This window comes from Hesperophylax consimilis, chromosome 20 (assembly GCF_061612785.1).
Source record: "Hesperophylax consimilis isolate HC1 chromosome 20, BYU_Hcon_1.0, whole genome shotgun sequence".
Lineage (NCBI taxonomy): Eukaryota > Metazoa > Arthropoda > Insecta > Trichoptera > Limnephilidae > Hesperophylax > Hesperophylax consimilis.
The window spans coordinates 25,819,769-25,841,542 of NC_142855.1; the positions used below are offsets into that span (position 1 = coordinate 25,819,769).

A 21,774-nucleotide genomic window follows, 5' to 3' on the forward strand; every position below is an offset into this window, starting at 1 on the left:
GTAATCTTTTATTTGTTGTTGATTAATAAATTTACTACAGACTTTTCTCAGGGAGTACAAATATTAGCCGTAGATAAAGAGTTCGTGATTACATATCTCTATAGTGTCAGCGATATATTCCATACATCTGTTACGTGTGCTAAGATATTACCTAAATTCTGTATTCTATGCGGCAGAGTATTGAATTGTGTCGTAGTGTTTTTGCGATAGTACTATATGCAATTCAGACAGAGCGATTTTAGTTGAACGTTAAAAATTGAACAAGATTTCGTTCAGACGTTTCAATTTAACTTGAACCGATATTGTTTATCAAGATGGCAAGTGAAGTTATCGCTGCGTGCGTCCCTATGATTTCGGACCTATTATGGAACGAACTTGAGTGTATGAAAAAGCGCAAAAAACCTCGTATGTAGGCCAGAATATGGTTTATAAGAAGAAACGAATTGGGTGTTTCTAATGCTTTATTGAGAGATGGCATTAGAAGATACCGAAGGCTATAGCAATCATTTGCGAATTTGGGAAGAACAATTTGATGTACTGTTGTCTAAAATTTAAGAAAAAAGTCATTACAGGACACAGTTATACGCGCGGCTGTCTCGGCAAAAACTTTCATATAACGCTAAAAAAAGTTTCGAATTACGCTTAGATGATAGCTAAAACCTTACAACGTGGATTCTTTTTCAAGTCCAGCTTATATGCGCAGAGTTCCAAAAAACACGATAGCATTGTTTATAAAAGAAGGGCTCCTTACAATATTTGATGCCCTAAGATTTGTTATGAACATTCAGAGACGTGCTATTTAATAATAATAACTATTAAGTTACAGAAACATTTCAAAATTAATATTAAAATTATTAGTGTAATAGGCATTCCCATTTTTGTAAATTTCTTCCTTCTGATCCCAAAGACAGGGATGGCGTTGGCATAAATCCATAAATCTAAAATTCATATCATCCGACCACTTAATACATTTTTCATTGAATTAAATGCCATGGTGGTAGATACTAGGTACGCATAAATAAACCACTCCCTAGGGACGTCTAACGTTTAGATTCGACCGAAGGAAACTAAAAATCGCAAGCGACTTGAAACATATGTTCTCGAGAAAATCTAACGATGACTTAAACACGAATAACAAAAGTAGACGGGCTTTCAACTTTCGTCGCTCAGCTAAAAACTTGATCAACTTAGTTGAAAGTTGAAAGGGTGTTCACAATTATCGATTAGCTTTCAAATGGCATTCAACATAGAGTTGATAAACTAAAATCGCATTGTCTGAAGGTGTAGTACTTAGTAAATCGGAATAACGTAACCAACAAAACCGCGACAGCTAACGCCTGGAAAATGTTTATTTTATCCAAAGAAATATCATATTATAATAATCTTTTTCTTAATACTTCAATGTGTCATTTTCCATCATTGATGGCATTCTTTTACTATCGAGCGCGCACTGAAAAATATCGATGAGGACTTTTTAATTTATGGGTTTTGTAATGTTGGTACAACCGCTAGAGAACTATCTTCAGTTATGCTTTATCTATGGTGAAATCTATCTGACAGCTGTGGGTTGAGCTGTGGCTGCATCGTTTTCAGAATTAATATCGCATTAATTACTTGTAAATTGCAATTTTTCCAATTCTAAATCATCACAATAATATCTGAAGATGTTGAATTAACTTTGGTAAATTTTGGATAGGGCCTGACACGCTTATTACGAATAATTTTTAGAAAAAAACTTTATATTCGCCTTAATTACTATAAAATAAAACTTTTTGCATTTCGGGCGGCGGAAAATTATGCATTTGGATTTTCAATTGCGTAAAACCAAAATTCACTCCGCGAATCGATGTGGCGACATTAGGAACGCACTGTTATGTTGGTATCACTGATGCATTAACAAGAGCTAAATACGACCGTTGCTTTCTTCGTGGGATACCTAGGTTTGTGTAACATGGTTTGTGATACAAAGGAAAGTGCCCCTTAATAACGCCTGCTCGCGTCAAGGCAAGAAAAACATCCCAGTTTTCAAATAGTTTACCGGCTACGCTAGGTTTGTGTAACATGGTTTGTGATACAAATCCATTTGTCTTCCTCGAAGTTAGCCATAGTCGTATCTACGCAATGTATCAGGGATACCAACATAACAGTGACGTACCTAATGGCAGCTGATTGCCGCCGCATCGATTCGCGAAGTGAATTTTGGTTAACGCAATTGAAAATTTAAATTCATAATTTTCCGCCGCCCGAAATGCAAAAAGTTTTCTTTTATAGTAATTAAGGCGAATATAAAGTTTTTTTCTAAAAAATATTCGTAATAAGCGTGTCAGGCCCTATCCAAAAATTACCTTAACTTTTTCATGGACGTTTGCTCAACTACTTCATATATTAGGTTACATTCCTCGTCATTGAAACTTTGCGCTTCGCCTTGTAAGTGAGTAGATTTATATTTTTTTTATCAATTACTCGTTTTCTGATTTTTTTAACAACTTACTTCCATTAATTATATATTAAATTACCTTTCATAGTAATTAAGGTAAATCAGAAGGTTTTATTTAAAAATATTTCGTAGAATCCGTGTCCAGCAATTCCGAATATTTACCCTTACTAAGTCTTTCTGATATGTCTGACCATTATTCCGTTACGTTTTTTTACTTAACCTTTCGTGTTTGAGTTTTTACGTTATGTTTTTTTTTCCTTTTTCACCTTTTTGTGTTTTACATCGAAAATTTACTTTTAAAATAAATGTTAACGTTGTCTATAAATAAAATTAATTTTAATCCACGTGATAAGGTAATAATGCAAAATTTTACGTACTTTTACCTTGTCTTATCGTTTGTTTACTTCCGTTTTGTTGATTTATTTTTATTGTAATACGTTTCTATCATTTGGATGATTTTTATTGCGCCGATTTTGTGCAAAATCACCTCAAGGGCGCAGTACAAATATAAAATACATTTCTAGAGTTATCTTTGTTATTTCTAACTATATGTCGAGATAATATACAGTACCATATACCTGGTAGGTCACTTGAGATTAACACTTAATTAACGTTATAATTAACATATTGATTTTTAGCGAAATTTATAAACAGGATTTAGGACATAATTGGATATAAATGGACTTTCTCTCAGGAATGGTATATTTAATTAAAGGGTATGACAGCTTAACAGGGTAAGTTTTTAGTTTAGACCTGAAATCTGTTGAACTTGTTATAGATTTTAGTTCCGGAGGGAATTTGTTCCAAGCCATCGGCCCAGATACTCCGAAAGCGCGATCACATAACTTAGTATTTGGCTTACGCTTAGGTTCCATCAGTCTGCCTACAGCTGATAATGTTGCTGATCTAAGAGTTGACTCCTTCTTCTTAAGCTAATGTTTTCAACGGTTTTTCTTTGTCTTTCAGCTGCCAAATACTTTTATAATAAAGTACTTTAATAATAATTTACTTCATTAATTTTTCGAAATGCTTTAGGTTTTCAGAGTATTCCGCTGTTAGTTGAACACTCTTACAGTTGTTCCATGGACCTTCCGTCTCCGTTTGTCACCATCAAAATGGAGCCAGGGACTGGTGAAGAAGGCGAAGGAGACTTGCCAAATACAGAAGTTGAGGTAAACCTGCCGCAAATGAAGCAGGAATGTTTGGAACATTCCACGAGAATTGATCAAATGGCTGGTAAGAAATGTTGCTGCAAGATTGGTGTTTGACCCTAAACTGTATCCATTTTCTCGTAAATTGCATCGGGTACTTTTGTTTACAGCAGTCTATTTATAAATTTATGTTTGGTCTTTTAAGACAGCAATTTTTTTGGTGAAAGTGAAATTATAAGGATAAGTGATGGAACATCAACAATGTTGACAGTTATGAATGTTTTCTTCACTTGAAAAAATAATTTTGCAATATTTTTGTGGTAATTCAGATCTCCGGAAAGTTGTTTGAATTATTTTCTCAATACTAAATACTAATAGAGTATGGATCAACTAGATGGGGATCTGCCATGAGTAATCATTCAGAGTGGCTCAACTTACCCGAAAAAATGAGTACTTAAAACGATTCTAAAAGTTCCTGTTAGAACTCCGACGGAAGAAATATTTAAATCTTCCAAGTATACAAATTACTCCACTGCCCAGTATATTTACTCAACCAGAACAATAATCCGAGATATGCTGGTTACTCCCGATTAAAATTCATCTTTTGGACGGAGAAATATCAAATTCTATGCTACAAAACTATACAATGCAAATCAAACAAAAACAATAACGGAAATGAATATTTTTAAACAAAAGTTAATTCATGGCTGGAAAAAAAAGTGATAATCAATTTTACTAATATTATGGAGACGATGTAAAGACAACTTGAAACATAATACAAATTTTTAAAATACTACAGACCTCGTCAGAACAGGAAATCGTAGTGAGGAGGACTGGGATTTTTTTAATGTATACTTATACATTAAACATATATCATTTACGAACTCTGTCATTGAAACTTATAATAATAAAAACCTAGCAAACCGATAAAGTTATCAATTTGTCACAAATAGAATTGTTTGATGGCCTAAATTTAAAACAATCTAACAGCGTTTTCGTTATGTTTGTATTGCTCTATTTAGCCGATCTCCAAATATTGATGTATGTTGGTTTGCGTAAATTTAATCGGGGCATGTCGTATAGTCACCCAACAACTGTACCCAATTTTTAAATAAGTTTTTGTTCGCAGGTGAAATTAGCACGACAGAGAATTCTAATCTGCAGGGAGTTACCATCGAAGCAGAACCAGGTACTAAAGAAAAAAAAGAAAGTGATATATCTTATACAGAAATTGATATCGAACTCCCAGATATTAAGAAGGAAAGCTTGGAACACTCTGAAAAAATTCACAAAACCTCGGGTAAAATAATATATTTTTGATATGCTCCCACATCGCGTACTTATTTCAGAAATAAAGCATAATTAAAAAGGCTTATTGAAATTTCCATATGAATGTTGCTTAGTTTGTGGACGGGCATTTGAAGCGCTTTGTCAACATTTTCGGAATGGCCTGACATGTCGTGCCAGTAGTAAGATCAGTAAATGACTCTAAGATCTTAATGAAAATAAAAAACACCCTTTAATAATAAAAACAAGCATTGTTTGTAAACAACATCAACATACATCAAGGCAGTAGAGTAGAATATACTCTCGATATCACCCTGGTGGGAGACCACCACTCAGTATCAAAATGTTGCTTGAAATGTCTTAAGCCGTGTGTGGCAAAGAGATCTGAATAATTAGGTATTTCCTACCTTCCTCTTCCCTTTCTCCCTCCCCTCCCCACTACCTTCAGCCTCACAACACTCCCCGATTATAATAAGAGTTTTTATATTGTTTTCTCTTCCAGGTGAAGCATTCATAGCTACGAACATCCATTATTTTCAACAAAAACGCGATGGGAAGGTATTTAACGAGACAAAATCTTTCCCTTGCTCTAATTATGACCGAAAACTTGCTTCGAAGCCTGACCTAATTGTACATTTACTCACTCATACTAATCAAAAACCTTTCTCTTGCTCTTACTGTAACTATTTCAGTTCACGTAAGACAAACTTAATTTCACACGTTCGCACTCATACTAAAGAAAAACCGTTTACATGCTCTTACTGTAACTATTCATGTTCACAGAAGTCACACTTACCTCAACATGAGCGTACTCATACCAAAGAAAAACCGTTTACATGCTCTTACTGTAACTATTCATGTTCACAGAAGTCACACTTACCTCAACACGAGCGTACTCATACCAAAGAAAAACCGTTTACATGCTCTTACTGTAACTATTCATGTTCACAGAAGTCACACTTACCTCAACATGAGCGTACTCATACCAAAGAAAGACCGTTTACATGCTCTTACTGTAACTATTCATGTTCACAGAAGTCACACTTACCTGAACACGAGCGTACTCATACCAAAGAAAAACCGTTCTCATGTTCTTACTGTAACTATTCTAGTTCACGTGCGACATCCTTAATTTTCCACATACGCACTCATACTAAAGAAAAACCGTTCTCATGCTCTTATTGTAACTTTTCATGTTCAGATAAATCATCACTAAACAGACACATTCATACTCATACGAAAGAAAAACCGTTCTCTTGCTCTTACTGTAACTTTTCATGTTCACGGAAGTCATCCTTGAGTAGACACATTCGTACTCATACTAAAGTAAAACCGTTCACATGCGTCTACTGCAACTATTCATGTTCACAGAAGTCAAACTTAATTACCCACGATCGCACTCATACTAAAGAAAACCCGTTCACGTGCTTCTACTGTGACTATTCGTGTTCACAGAAGTCATCATTGATTACACACATTCATACTCATACGAAAGAAAAACCGTTCTCATGCTCTTACTGTATTTTTTCATGTTCACGGAAGTCATCCTTGATTAGACACATTCGTACTCATACTTAAGAAAAACCTTCACATATGTCTACTGCAACTATTCATGTTCGCAGAAGTCAAACTTAATTACCTACGATCGCACTCATACTAAATAAAAACTGTTCACGTGCTTCTACTGTGACTATTCGTGTTCACAGAAGTCATCATTGATTACACACATTCGTACTCATACTTAAGAAAAACCGTTCACATGTGTCTACTGCAACTATTCATGTTCACAGAAGTCAAACTTAATTACCTACGTTCGCACTCATTATATGGAAAAAAAAAACATTTTCATGCTTCAAGCATTGCCAAATAAACCAAACTCAACATCTAGGCACATACACATAATTTTTCAGACTCAAGTCTTTTTTCATTTAAACCACCTCACATTTCATTTTGCAACTTTTTTACTAAACCAAACTGTGAACACTTACTTTCTTTAACACGATAAAGTCATTTTATTTAATTTCTACATGCATTAAATTATTTATTTATTTATTAACGGACATCGTCCAAATTACAAAATAATAACACGAATAAAGTAAAATGAAAAATATAGGAGTAGACAAAGGTACATGAAAGCAAAGACACATGGTAGATATAATATAAGAAAATAAAGTGACAAGTCGAATAAAGTCAAGAATACGCTGTGGGTCAGGACCACAGGACACTTGTAATATTCCGTCACTTGTTTAGCGACTGGCAAATCGACTTTGTTGAAATGATAACAACAATATAAGACTAGTGCTGCCATCTATGTATTTAATATGTAAACTTATATGAAATAAATGATAGTCTATTCTCCATCTTTGATCAAACAGCGTTTCATTACAGGTTATGGGCCGTTCGCTTATAAATCTTCGCGATTTTGTTGTTTTTTTTGTTTGACCAGTATAAAAAACACGATTACAAAACGCGATTGAACTGTGTCGTGACGGATTGTTATAATAAAAGTGTACAACTTTAGTATATCGCAGTTTAAAAATGTCGGCGAACTATCTTGTCAACGTACCCAAGCTAACGGGACGTGATAATTACGACATATGGTGTTTTGCGGCACAGAATTTTTTAATCCTCGAAGGCATGAAACATTGTGTGCAGCCAGAAGTCGGGATTGAAATAAAACCTGCAGATGATGCAAAAACCAAAGCAAAATTGATTATGACAATCGACTCGTCTTTATATGTTCACGTAAAAGATGCTACATCCAGTAAAGAGTTATGGGATAAATTAAAAAAATTATTCGACGACAACGGATTTTCACGGAGAATAAGTTTGCTGAGAAATTTAATTTCGATTCGCCGAGAGAATTGCAGTTCGATGACGTCTTATGTGACGCAGATTATCGATACAGCACAGAAGCTTTCAGGAACGGGATTCGAAATTAAAGACACATGGACAGCATCATTGCTACTCGCTGGTTTGCCAGATCGTTTCTCGCCGATGGTTATGGCATTAGAACATTCAGGAATTCCTATAACGACAGACTCCATAAAAACAAAATTGTTAGATATGGATTCAGCAAGTCATGACGGGAGTGAAGTTAGCGGAGCTTTAGCAATTCGTTCAACTTCAAAGTACAAAGGAAAAAATAATACGAATATGTCTATGGCCAGCAAAAGTTATGTTGGCAGCAATGGCAGCACTGGCTTGTCAAAGTCAAACGTCAACAAGCATATAAAGTGCTACAGATGTAAACAAATCGGGCATTACAAGAACCAGTGTACAAATACAGAAAATAACTTGTCAAATCAGATAAATAAGGATCGAATGCAGTCTAATGCGTTTAGCGCAGTGTTCCTGAGTGGAAATTTTAACAAAGACGATTGGTATATCGACTCGGGCGTGAGTGTACATCTGACAGCAAATGAAAGTTGGATTATAAATGCGCAGTATGAACAAGAAAAAATAATTGTTGTCGCAAACAGTGAAAAGGTGTCAGTATTGTGTTCTGGCGATGTAAAAATCATGACTAAAACAGATAATCATGAGTATGACATCATGGTGAAAAACGTATATTGTGTACCAAGTCTAACAACGAATTTATTATCTGTTAGCCAACTGATTATGAAAGGCAACCGTGTATCTTTCACTGGAAATGGTTGTTCAGTTTATAATAAAAATAACGAGTTGGTTGCTACGGCAGTGTTGGTCAATGGAGTATATAAAGTGAATTTGATAAAACAAGACTGTTTAGCAGCATCAGTTGTGTCAGGAATGACTTGGCATCGAAGGTTAGGACACATAAACAAAGATTATTTGAATCAGATGGAAAAAGCTGTGCATGGTATGTTACTTGATAAAAAAGTTGACATAAGCAAATCTTCATGCACAACATGTTGTGAAGGCAAACAATGCCGGTTACCTTTTAAGAGCAGTGGCCAACGAAGCAGTAATCTCCTAGATATTGTGCACACAGACATATGTGGGCCTATGGAGAATGTGTCTATGGGCGGCTCGAGATACTTCTTGTTATTTGTTGATGATCATAGTAGGATGACATTTGTTTATTTCTTAAAACACAAAAATCAGGCTTTGAAGTATTTCAAGATTTTTAAAGCTCAGGTGGAAAATCAAACAAAAAAAAACAATCAAAGTATTAAGGAGTGACAACGGACTGGAGTATTGCAAGAAATTAAAAAGTAATTGAATTGTACTTTTTTTCTTTTTGAAATCCGTACTGTATGGGATTTATGATTCTGTTTTTTTCCATAAAAAATTGTATTTGGTTAAAGATAGCTCTTTCAATAATTTTATCAATACACTAAAGAATCGCAATTGGACGATAGTTTGTGAAATCTTTGTGATTTCCTGATTTATAAATAGTTCTGATGATGGATGTTTTAAGTTCGTCAGGCATGATGCTTTTATTAACACAAAGGTTAATTAATTTAGTAAGGACTGGTATATTATCAGCTATAAGTGATAGGTGTTTTCGATATGTAGTCCAAAATATTTTTCACCATCCGTAATTTGTACGTTTTTTCCTTCTATTTGCAATGGTTTATTTATTACATTATATAAATGTATATATCAAAAATTAAAAATAATACTATTGCAATGAGTGTAAAAGTATATTAAATAAATTTACAAGTGTTATTATGAATTGAGGGTCGATATTAGTTCCTAGTTAGGCAGATTGCCCGTTCCAAATACTGTTAAAATTGCTAAAAAATTATTCTGTAAAATTAAAGTGTTGTTATTTTTTTTCCAAATTGAATAGGTATTTATTAGGTTTTTAACAAATGAACCTTTAATAGGTAACCATGTAAAATTTTAAGTGACATTATTTAATAGTTTTTCAGACTCCACCCTCCACAAGCCAATTTGCCATTTAGTTATTATTGAACAGATGAAGTATATTTTGCATGCTTTAATATTTAATTCTTGGGGGATTTTATTGTACAATTTCGGTGCCAGATATTTATACGACTTTTGATACTTTGCCGTATTGCTCCCTGGGACCACGAGTTCCTTTCGGGTGTGACTTCTTGTGACGTTTATTATCAATTATTATCAAAAATGTATAATTCTTTATGTACAACCTTTAAAAGGGACACGTGTGTAAACCTTCAATCTTTTAAAAAGTACACCAAATCTTGGCTAAAAAACACTGAACTAGATATTTTTTCTTATAAGTTTTAGCAAAGCTATCTTTAACATTTATATCCATGTAGAGATTATTTTTTATTATTTCACATACATACAAAACAGCGGATATATTTTATTGTTGTAATGCTTTGTCTGCTTATTCACTTTTTAAGATGTCTTCTTTAAAAAACTAGTATTTACCTTATTTTTTGTGTTATTTCAAAACTTTTACATATTTCATGATTTAGTTTCTTGTATTGCATCTCTACAGTAACTCTTTTAAAATGACTTAAATTTATATCTGATATTGTATCTCCACTTAAGCCATGGAAAAAAGAAAAAAAATACTTATAATACCCACACTCAGGCTTCGCATTCGTGGGATTTTTTTTAATAATGTACATTTATTTCAATATTTTTTATAAATTTTTCAATATTTTATGTAACTATCCATGTATGTATAAAAAAAAATCAATAAAAAAAAATAAACTTTATCAATATTTTTATTTACGTGAATAATAACCCTTTCTATGTCATTTTGACGAAAAGTACATTCAATTTAATGTAGAGCTGATCCCTAGAGTACCTAAAGGGTTTACGCAAAATGACTCTAATAACGGATTTCTTGGACTTCACAAGCGGATCTAAAATAACATTAAGATGGGGTTGCACAATCCGAAATATGTTTTTCTTGGGTCTTGTTGTTAAATTATATTTCGTAATGCAAATAATATGTGTACATAAATTTTCTTACCCTATTATTGTGATATTTCCACTTAAGGCGATGCACTACGTCGTGAATTATTTTGAATTGAGCCGCTATCAATAATAACCCTTACGTAAATGGCGATAAGGTTTAAATTCCCGCACACCATCCGCCAGTTTTGATTTATGCAAGAAAAAAACATTGCCAAAAAGTGTATTTTATTTTATTTTGTGGATTTTCAGGCATAAATATTTAATTTTTTTTTGATCATTTTATAAATAACTTAATTTGCCACATTATACAATAAAATCATAACCGAAAATGGGTTAGTAAGAACGAGATTTTGAACTTTAAAACAGTTTTCATAGGCCTTATACAATATTTTTTTCTGGGCTTATAAAAAGACTTATCTAAAAAATACTCGATTATTTCAAAGGCCAAGATGTATTCTACTAGCAAATATTTAATTAAAGCATCTTAACACCTCGACTCCGGTGATGGGTCTGGTTTGACCCAGTGTTTTAAAAAAAAAAAATTTTGCCGCAAATATCTCGTTTAGGCTAATTTCCTTTTGTCTATTCTTTCAACAAATATTTACCCACATTTCGACTCAAAAATGATTAAAATCGGACACGTTTTAAAAAATTTATAAGAATAATTGTGTATAAAAACACGCAAAAACTCCATTTCTTCTCAGTTGAATTCGAGCAGCCGACGAAACAGCATATCTCTCGCTCCGTCATTCCGTCTTTGTCTCTCACAGTCCCGCGCAGATGTTGTCAACCATTCGGGCACATTTCTAGTATTGTGATTTTTGTTTGTGACTTTGTTTTAATTTTTTTTTTCGTAGCGTACGAACGCAATGGCAAAGCAAAATTATTTATCTGATAATGAGATCGAAAAGCTACTTAACAGTTCGAACAGTGAGATCAGTGATGATGGCGACTTGGAATTCGAAACATTAGATCCAGAATTTGAAAGTGATCCGGAAGAAATATTACTAGAGGAAATATCTGAAAATGGAAATGGAAGTGATAATGAAGTTAGTGTAGGAAATTCGAATGAATCCGTTGCAGATCAACATTTATACGTGTCGAATTCCGGATTCCGATGGAATTCTGCGCCACCAGCCAGCTCACGTACCAGCAGCCATAACATTATTTCTTCTACCCCTGGATTGAAAAACGGTAGCCAGAACATAGTATCCATCAGAGATGCTTTTGATTTGTTTATTTCAAATGAAATGGTGGAGGAAATTATTGAAAATACGAATAAATTCTGTCAGCTCAATCCGAAAAACTCCAGCTTTCCTAACATTACGAAGACAGAAATGTATGCATTTTTTGGAGTTCTTTTGGCTTCAGGAAGAAATCGCGGCCGAAAGTTAGAACTAAGCGAACTTTGGACTACCGAGGATTTATTCCGGCAGCATTTTTTCCCCTCCGCTTTATCTAGAGATCGCTTCCGCTATATTTTTAGCAATATACGTTTCGATGACATTTATTGAATGATATAATATATCGATGAATTATTTTTGTGAATTTTAGCATTTTTAATATCTTTTAACTAATAAAAAACTGTTAAACTTTTTATAATTGGTAGTGCTATATAATTATTTTGCTGCTGAATTTGTAATAATAAATCCATTTGGTGTTTTGTGTATGTATATAAATTTTATTAATCGTCGAATCATTTTTGTATTTTCGTATTTAGAATATTGCTTTTATTCCGTTTTTTTAAATGAAAATTGTTAATTTAAATTTGTTTTGTTGAAAAATAAAAGTTTCAGTATTTTTTAATGTGTGTCATTCAATGGTTTTAATTGTGACAAATAAATGTGTGAGGAAAGTAAATACTCAACTTGAATTTGATTGCCATTATATAATATTTTTTAATATTTGCATAAGCAATCATCGTTTAATATGGCTATAAATTGAATTTATTTTCTCTTTACACATCTTTCTATTAGAGGTACAGCCACAAGTAAATTATCAAATAAGTGATTTATTTCTGGTATTTTAAATAATACACGATATTCTTGTAAATGCACACCATCGAAAATTTTAATAATTATAGAAATAAAAATGTTTGTTTCCGCTGACGAACGCTTCCTGTCCCCCTCTCCCGCACTGCCCTCCTCATTCCCCTGACCATCACCCGGCACCCGCTCGGCCGTGTCAGGCCCGTCGTCGATTCAGTCGTTGATTAGCTGTTGCGCGGCATGTCCGCGCCGCTGTATATCGACGAACCGCAAAATTTACGGAATACTAATTTCTAAAACTTCCATCTTCATACAAGAAACACAGGGGATATGTTATGAGTTAATGAGGAACTACAATAATATCATATAAAAGTAAGAATATGAACGAAAAATGCATAAAAAGCCATTTAATTTCATCATTTCAGCCGGGTCAATCTGGACCCACCACCGCCGCATGTGTTTCATTTTCAACCTCCGGGTATTACGTGTTAAACTGAAAGAAATAAAGGTCTAGTTTCCTTTATTCTTCAGTTTTCTCTAGATTTACTTAAACCTAGTAATTATCTCACGACTGACTGCATAGGTACGCATGTACCTACCAGTTATTTCAATACTGCCCTCCTGCATAGGTATGCCTGTACCTACCAGTTATATCAATCCTGCCTCTTTTCTGGGAGGTATCTGTATTTAAACTAAATTCTGAAGGACATATTACAAAAATAAAGTTGTTCCACCCGCTCCCGGCAACCAACATTCTTAAACATAAAATGTAATGCACTTAACTATCCTAAATAATACAGACGTGACTTAAACAATACAAATATTTTAAAGGGATTATTTTAAGGGAGATGATACTTTATTTGGGGTTTTTATTACTATGGGACAGGGGTGGGAAAGGTATTGGCAAATATTTTTAGGCATATTGGTTTAACTAGGGTGATCATAAAATGGGGTGAACAGCTCTTGGGTGAAATCCACCGCCGCTTGAAGTAAAATGTCACGAATTCTTAAATCATAAATGATACATAAACAAGACAATATTTTTATAAAAATACCAGGCCAATGAATTGTTCTATTGTAGGGTCAAATGTGCAAATGTGGGAAACTACGCAAACTTAAAATACGAACTGTGGGAACGGGCCTGAAGGCTTAATTTTATTGAGCAATATGTAAAAGTCGCATTCTGGAAGATCCAATGGTTAAATTCACACGAGAAATAGTCTTAGAAGAAATAAAACCTCTTGACATAAACACGAGCGCGGGGTGTGATGACATTCCATCATGCTTTGTAGCTAATTGTGCCAAAACACTCGCAAAACCTCTCTGCATTATACACGGTGTCCGGAAACTCGTAGTACAAGCGGGAAACTAGTGAATCTATATCACATTTGGAGTCGATTTTGTAGTATAATTTTTTTTGATTTGTGATTTCGTTTTCGAGTAAATCGAGTCAGAAGTTGAATTTTTTTTTATTAAATTGTTATAAATTATTACTGAAGATCAAAGTACCCAACTTATGTATGTACCTACCTGAATTTTATATGTATCAAAAATTTTGTTAATAAAAAAAAAAAAAAATTAAAACTATTTAAAAGTAAAACAAATAAAGAAACCCGGATTTAAAGCATTATTTTGAAATCACCCTTCATTTAATGCGGTGTAACCATAAAATGTTTCTGCTCTGCAGGGTTAAAACATGTGTTGTTTTAATCTCTGACATAATAACGTAATAACACTTGTACCTACTCATTTTAAATATATGCTCTCATAATGCTATGTAATTACTGTTATGTCTGCTTTAAATGTATCTAATGTAAAAAATAATGTAAATAATGTTATGTAAATGTAAATATTCGCAAAATATAGCTTACTCTAGTATGCTGAGTTCAACTAACATATGAAGTAAAGAGACGCATGATAAGCAGATGTCCCATTTCTGTTAAATCGTAAGTAGGTCAGTTTTGGTTTATGGGTCGCCGCAGGTGGCCGTATATATGTGATTGTTTATACATTTGTTGAGGGTTTCTATGTTGCAGGAGTCGTGGTTCGCCAGAATACTTACACGGTGCTGCGGGGTCATTGATTCGGAGTAATGAAAGGTGACTCGAGCGGCCGGTGTTGTCATTTTGTAACGGGTGACCATCTTCTGAATAATTAGAAATATACTGGGGTGCTTTACTAGATCACGACAGCCTCCCCTCCAGTGTCCACGACATACTACAGGAGTTGAGATATATATATATAAATTGGTCATATCCTGACTGAGGCACCTTCAGTCAGAATGTGAGCAGCCTCCAATATGTCCAGGAGAGTAAGAAATGTTCAGAGAAGTTATGATTGGACTTGGTGAGATGACAAATTGTTTTTTAAGCGTTTAAAGTTACAAAGTTACACATTGGAAGGCATTGTTGGCTTAACAATTATTAGAAGATAGATGGTCAGCAAGAGTACTTAATTCTAATACAATATTTAAAATATGTGATGAAATGGAAACATAACGTTTTGTTTACTAGTATTAGCTTTCTTATAACTATAGGTATTATTGCTACGTTTAATTATAATAAGTTGTTTGTAGTTTTAAATTATTTACAAAATAGCTTTAAACTAAAAGTTTGCTAATATTCCGCGTTTGCGGTGTCAGGTGCATCGACGAACTAATTGCTCGAAGCATTTGTTTATTATTTTGTGGTGCATGGAAATCAAAGTTTGATTCCAGTTTGTGGTTTAGATCACTGTATAAATCGTGAAATTTTTGTAAGCTGAACTATGTTCAGTGCAACTGCATGATTTTTACGTAGAGTGCGTACTATGTAGCGCTGGTCATGAAATTATTATATAATAGAATATAAAAATATTTAATCCTATCATTTATGATAAACTTGAAATAAGCATTGTACATGATAATTGAATCGAAAATATGTAGTCATAATTAGCTTAGGAAACATTTCTGCGTTTAGAGCTGTGGTTCCCATGTTGGGGCATAACGCCTCAGAGGTGGGGCACCACGCTTCAGAGATGAGACAGGTAGGCATTCCACATATAAAGGGGAATACTCGTCGGTCATACAAAAAATATCTGAGATGTGCAAAATTGAAATATACGCCAAATTTTACATAAAATATAATGAAACCGGTTGCAATTTCAATAAGTATTTAAAAAGACAGAAAATGTCTAGGATGTAGATAATATACCGCTTAATTGTTTAATACACAATGTATAAGTATAACGAGGAAATCTATAATTGGTTTCTCAGTAAAGTAAATTGTACACGTATTAAACAACCAAGTAACTGTTAATTTTCCTAAAATAAAATATATAATTACAAAAAGAACATTATACATGATTTGTCCTAAGCATGAGTGCGAATTTGTAACAATAAGCTATCCGGATATCTGTGAACATGAATGATCGCAGTAAGAACATGAGAATGGGTTTTTCTTAGTATGAGTGCGAATGTGTCTTGTTAAGCTTGATTTTTGTGAACGTGAATAGTTACACTAAGAATATGAGAATGGTTTATCCTAAATATGAGTGATAATATGTGTAATAAATACAGTAAGAATGGTTTTTCTTAAGCATTAGAGTGCTATTCTGTCTCATTAAACGTGACTTTTGTGAACATGAATTATCGCCGTAAAAACAAGAAAATGGTTTATCCTTAATGTGAATGCAAATGTGAGTGATTAAATTTGTCTTTTGTGAATTTGAATAGTTACAGTAAGAACATCAGAATGTTTTTTCCTTAGTATGAATGGGAATTTTTGCCATTAAGCTTGACTTCTGCGAACATGGATAGTTACAGAAATTTAATTTCAGTTATAATATATGAATTAGAATAGGTTTTATTTAATTTCATTGGGGGTTCATATGTTTACAAAATATTACAATATAATTTGAAAGTTTATCTGCTGTTTAGTTAAAAAAGATGCCGGTGGGGCATCTGACTTTTGAAAAGAATACGGTGGGGCATGGCATAAAGAAGGCTGGGAAACACTGGTTTAGAGAAATATTTGTTTGACATAAAATATAAATGTATAATGAGCTATAACTAGAGTATGAAATGTTTAGAGCAATATAAGCATAAATAATACAGTTGTCTTAATTAAAGAAGAACATGTATAAGGTAACCTAAGTAAGGTGTTCATTATGGTATTAGAAATATAATGTGTTACGCTAATCTGTAGCGGTGAATTGGTAATTTTAAATTAACTATGCAACACGTCTGTCATCGGTATGTAAATATGTGTTTTTTGGAGACAAAAAGTCGAATAACCTTGTTTATTTACATACGTATGACAAAGTGGGTTAATGTTCCTTAGTTAGGAAAGTGATACATCAGCTGTTTACTGTTATTACATGAAAAAAATAGTAAAGAGATATTAAATAACAGAAATTTTCGATTATATGGTTCTCTAGAAGTATATAGTGCATTATACGTCCAGAGAATCATATTTGAAAGTACACAAAAGTACCTTGGTACGTGGTTAAAAACAAAAACAAAAAACTATGCTCATTACATTGGTAGTCGATCACACTTGTGATGACGGATGATGCTATTAATCGAGTAGCATTGCATATATAAATGCTACAAAGCGGTGAAAAGTTTTCATCCGAACGTAGAGTTATTTTATAATTGTTATACGTTTTAAGGTGCATGAATTATGCGGTTTACATGATGATTTGTGTTCATCGAATAGAAAATGTTTCACACTCGTGAATACATAGTAATTATCTAAGTTTTAGATTCTATCATTTGATAACAAACAATATTAAAGTCAAATTTCCATCAAAAATGTGTAAATTTAATAATGTTTGATTTGCAGTATTTTTTAAGAAAAAAAGATATATACTTTAAGAATATGGTTTGCAAGAAAAAACTAGGCGAAATTTAGAAATTAATTTCTATCATGAGTTATAAAAAAAATGCCAAATAGAAATTTCTTTTCGTGCTTATTCCGATCAAAATCGCTTTGGAAAATGTACTTGCTGACCTGAGCGAGTTGTCGACTTGGTTACAGGTGTGACAGCGACAGGTGTGTCCATAGTGACATTTTCTTCGACCGGAACGAAAGCAGGCTTGAGTCTGTCTATGGAGACGCGTTTAGGTTTGCCTCTTATTGAAATGACAAATGTTTTATCGTTGCGCTCTTCTACCTTGTAAGGAACTTCATATGGATTCTGTAGAGGTTTTCTTACACTATCCGTTCTCAGGAATACGTGCGTGGTGACAAGTTGGTCTTTGTGAACGAAAAAATTTATAGTACTGTGTTTGCTGGCAGAAGTCGATTTAATATGCTCGAACTTCCTTTGTAGACGTCCTACGTACGTGTCGGGTTCCTCACGGAGGGTTTCAGTGAAAAAATCGCAAGGTAGCCTTAGTGTTCCGCCATAGGTTCATAGAGTTCAGCAGGCGAACCTTTTTAGTTCTTCACGAACAGTCGCTCTCAACCCGAGCAATATAAGGGTGAGATTTTGGATCCAGTTCCGGTCACCACATGTCATGAGGGATGCCTTGAGTGTGCGATGCCATCTCTCTATTATCCCGTTCGCCTGTAGGTGATACGCAGTAGTTCTGTTGTGTTTGATGCCAAACTTATCTACAAGTTTTTTGAAGAGACAACTCCCGAACTGACGACCATGGTCCGTGGTGATGCTGCCCGGGGTTCCGTAACGAGAGATCAAATTTAATTGTAAGTCAGCATGTGGCTCGTCACAAAAGATAATTATTATATTCACTCGAGACGAGACAAAGGTTTTCTTTAACGGTGGGTCAGCATGTGTCTTGTCAGATAGCTCTTCCGAGAAAATGTATATTTGCACTCAGAACATGAAAAAGGTTTTTCACCACTGTGAGTCAGTATGTGTCTCGTCAGATTGCCCTTTCGAGAACATGAATGGTTGCACTCGGAACATGAAAAAGGTTTTTCTCCACTGTGAGTTAGCATGTGGCTTGTCAGATTGGTCTTTCGAGAAAATGAATAGTTGCAATCGGAACATGAAAAAGGTTTTTCACCACTGTGAGTCAGCATGTGGATCGTCAAATCGCCCTTTCGAGAACATGAATAGTTGCACTCGGAACATGAAAAAGGTTTTTCTCCACTGTGAGTTAGCATGTGGCTTGTCAGATTAGTCTTTCGAGAACATGAATAGTTGCACTCGGAACATGAAAAAGGTTTTTCACCACTGTGAGTCAGCATGTGGATCGGCAAATCGCCCTTTCGAGAACATGAATAGTTGCACTCGGAACATGAAAAAGGTTTTTCTCCAATGTGAGTAAGCAAGTGCCTGTTTAGATGGCCCTTCCTAGTAAATGAATAGTTGCACTCAGAACATGAAAAAGGTTTTTCACCACTGTGAGTCAGCATGTGGATCGTCAGTTGGCCTTTTAGAGAACATGAATAGTTGCAATCGGAACATGAAAAAGGTTTTTCACCACTGTGAGTCAGTATGTGTCTCGTCAGATTGCCCTTTTGAGAACATGAATAGTTGCACTCGGAACATGAAAAAGGTTTTTCACCATTGTGAGTCAGCATGTGGTTCATCAGAGTGCTCCTTTGAGAAAATGCATAGTTGCACTCAGAACATGAAAAAGGTTTTTTTCCACTCTGAGTTAGCATGTGCATCGTTAGATTGCCCTTTCGAGAACATGAATTGTTGCACTCGGAACATGAAAAAGGTTTTTCACCACTGTGAGTCAGCATATGGATCGTCAAATCGCCCTTTCGAGAACATGATCGGAACATGAAAAAGGTTTTTCTCCACTGTGAGTTAGCATGTGGCTTGTCAGATTGTTCTTTAGAGAACATGAATAGTTGCACTTGAAACAAGAAAAAGGTTTTTCACCACTGTGAGTCAGCATGTGGATCGTCAGTTGGCCTTTTAGAGAACATGAATAGTTGCAATCGGAACATGAAAAAGGTTTTTCACCACTGTGAGTCAGTATGTGTCTCGTCAGATTGCCCTTTCGAGAACATGAATAGTTGCACTCGGAACAAGAAAAAGGTTTTTCTCCACTGTGAGTTAGCATGTGGCTTGTCAGATTGGTCTTTCGAGAACATGAATAGTTGCAATCGGAGCATGAAAAAGGTTTTTCACCACTGTGAGTCAGCATGTGGATCGTCAAATTGCCCTTTCGAGAACATGAATAGTTGCACTCGGAACATGAAAAAGGTTTTTCTCCACTGTGAGTTAGCATGTGGCTTGTCAGATTAGTCTTTCGAGAACATGAATAGTTGCACTCGGAACATGAAAAAGGTTTTTCACCACTGTGAGTCAGCATGTGGATCGTCAGTTGGCCTTTTAGAGAACATGAATAGTTGCAATCGGAACATGAAAAAGGTTTTTCACCACTGTGAGTCAGTATGTGTCTCGTCAGATTGCCCTTTTGAGAACATGAATAGTTGCACTCAGAACATGAAAAAGGTTTTTCTCCACTGTGAGTCAGCATGTGGTTCTTCAGAGTGCCCCTTTGAGAAAATGCATAGTTGCACTGAGAACATGAAAAAAGTTTGTCTCCACTGTGAGTCAGCATGTGGTTCTTCAGAGTGTACCTTCGAGAACATGAATAATTGCACTCGGAACATGAAAAAGCTTTTTCTCCACTGTGAGTCAGCATGTGGATCGTCAGTTGGCCTTTTAGAGAACATGAATAGTTGCACTCGGAACATGAAAAAGGTTTTTCACCATTGTGAGTCAGTATGTGTCTCGTCAGATTGCCCATTTGAGAACATGAATAGTTGCACTCGGAACATGAAAAAGGTTTTTCACCATTGTGAGTCAGCATGTGGTTCATCAGAGTGCTCCTTTGAGAAAATGCATAGTTGCACTCAGAACATGAAAAAGGTTTTTTTCCACTGTGAGTTAGCATGTGCATCGTTAGATTGCCCTTTCGAGAACATGAATAGTTGCACTCGGAACATGAAAAAGGTTTTTCACCACTGTGAGTCAGCATGTGGCTCGTCAGATACTTCCTCTGATAGCATGAATAATTGCACTCAGGACATAAAAAAGGTTTTTCTCCACTGTGAGTCAGCATGTGTCTCGTCAGTGTGCTTTTTTTAGAACATGAATAATTACACTCGGCACATGAAAAAGGTTTTTCTCGTCTGTGAGTCAGCATGTGTTTCATCAGATTGCCCTTTCGAGAATATAAATTGTTGCACCTCGAACATGACAAATGTTTTTTTCCTGTATGGGTGCTTAAATGCCTTTTGAAAATCGACTTATGAGAATTGGAATAGGTGCAATGAGGACAAAGTAATTGTTTTTCCATAGGATGCGTCTTCAGATCTGTAGATAAAAATAAAGAAATACGATTATAATGACTCAACACGACTTAATATCAACACTAAGCATAAGGAAGCACAGAAAATTGATAAAAATGTATAAAAAAATAGGAAGGCAGACATTATAAACAATAATAATTTATTTTTACCGGACTGGTCAATTCTTTCAAAGCGTTCTAAGCATTCCTTTTTTACATCCTGCAGGTCAATGTCAATTTCCATACAAGAGAATCCACCATCATTATCTTCTCGGCGTCCGAGTTCTTCTTTGACGGTAATAGTCTCCACATTAATGCAAGCTATAAAACAACATGTACCTACATTGATCATCGATGTAAAACACATTTAAAAGAAGCTTAAAATAGAAAAGATAAAATACATAATTGATCAACCCTGCAGAAGTGAGAAATAGGTGAATAGAGTTCAACGTTGATTTAAGAAAATTAATGAGAACGACCCCAGATGTCCGTTTCAGAAGGAAAAAGCATTTGCTCTTGAGCACCTTCAGTATGGAGTTGTTGTTTTAATTTAAGGGAGTTTTATTCCATCAATATGTATTTTTAACCTATGAGGATGAGGTGAAAACTTGAGGAATCGAGCACTTATTGTAAGCACGGTTTCTGTGATCGTAGGGTATGGTCACATCAAACCAATCACAAATAAACTCCACAAAACAATACACTTTTACTAAACATAAAAAAAATATAAAATAAAACAATTGAAAAAAATAAACTTTGCACTTTGCCAATGATTTATAGAATATGGAATGATTGCTTGGGGAG

General features: G+C 34.5%; 1 long non-coding RNA gene across 1 annotated transcript; it reads left to right on the forward strand.

The window, feature by feature from the left end:
• Positions 1–1,555: 1,555 nt before the first annotated feature.
• Positions 1,556–14,790, forward strand: LOC149414432 (uncharacterized). The gene is made up of 5 exons (XR_016304118.1): positions 1,556–1,616; positions 2,390–2,431; positions 3,473–3,673; positions 4,718–4,777; positions 14,744–14,790. It is a non-coding gene; the product is annotated as an uncharacterized LOC149414432 (long non-coding RNA).
• Positions 14,791–21,774: the final 6,984 nt, after the last annotated feature.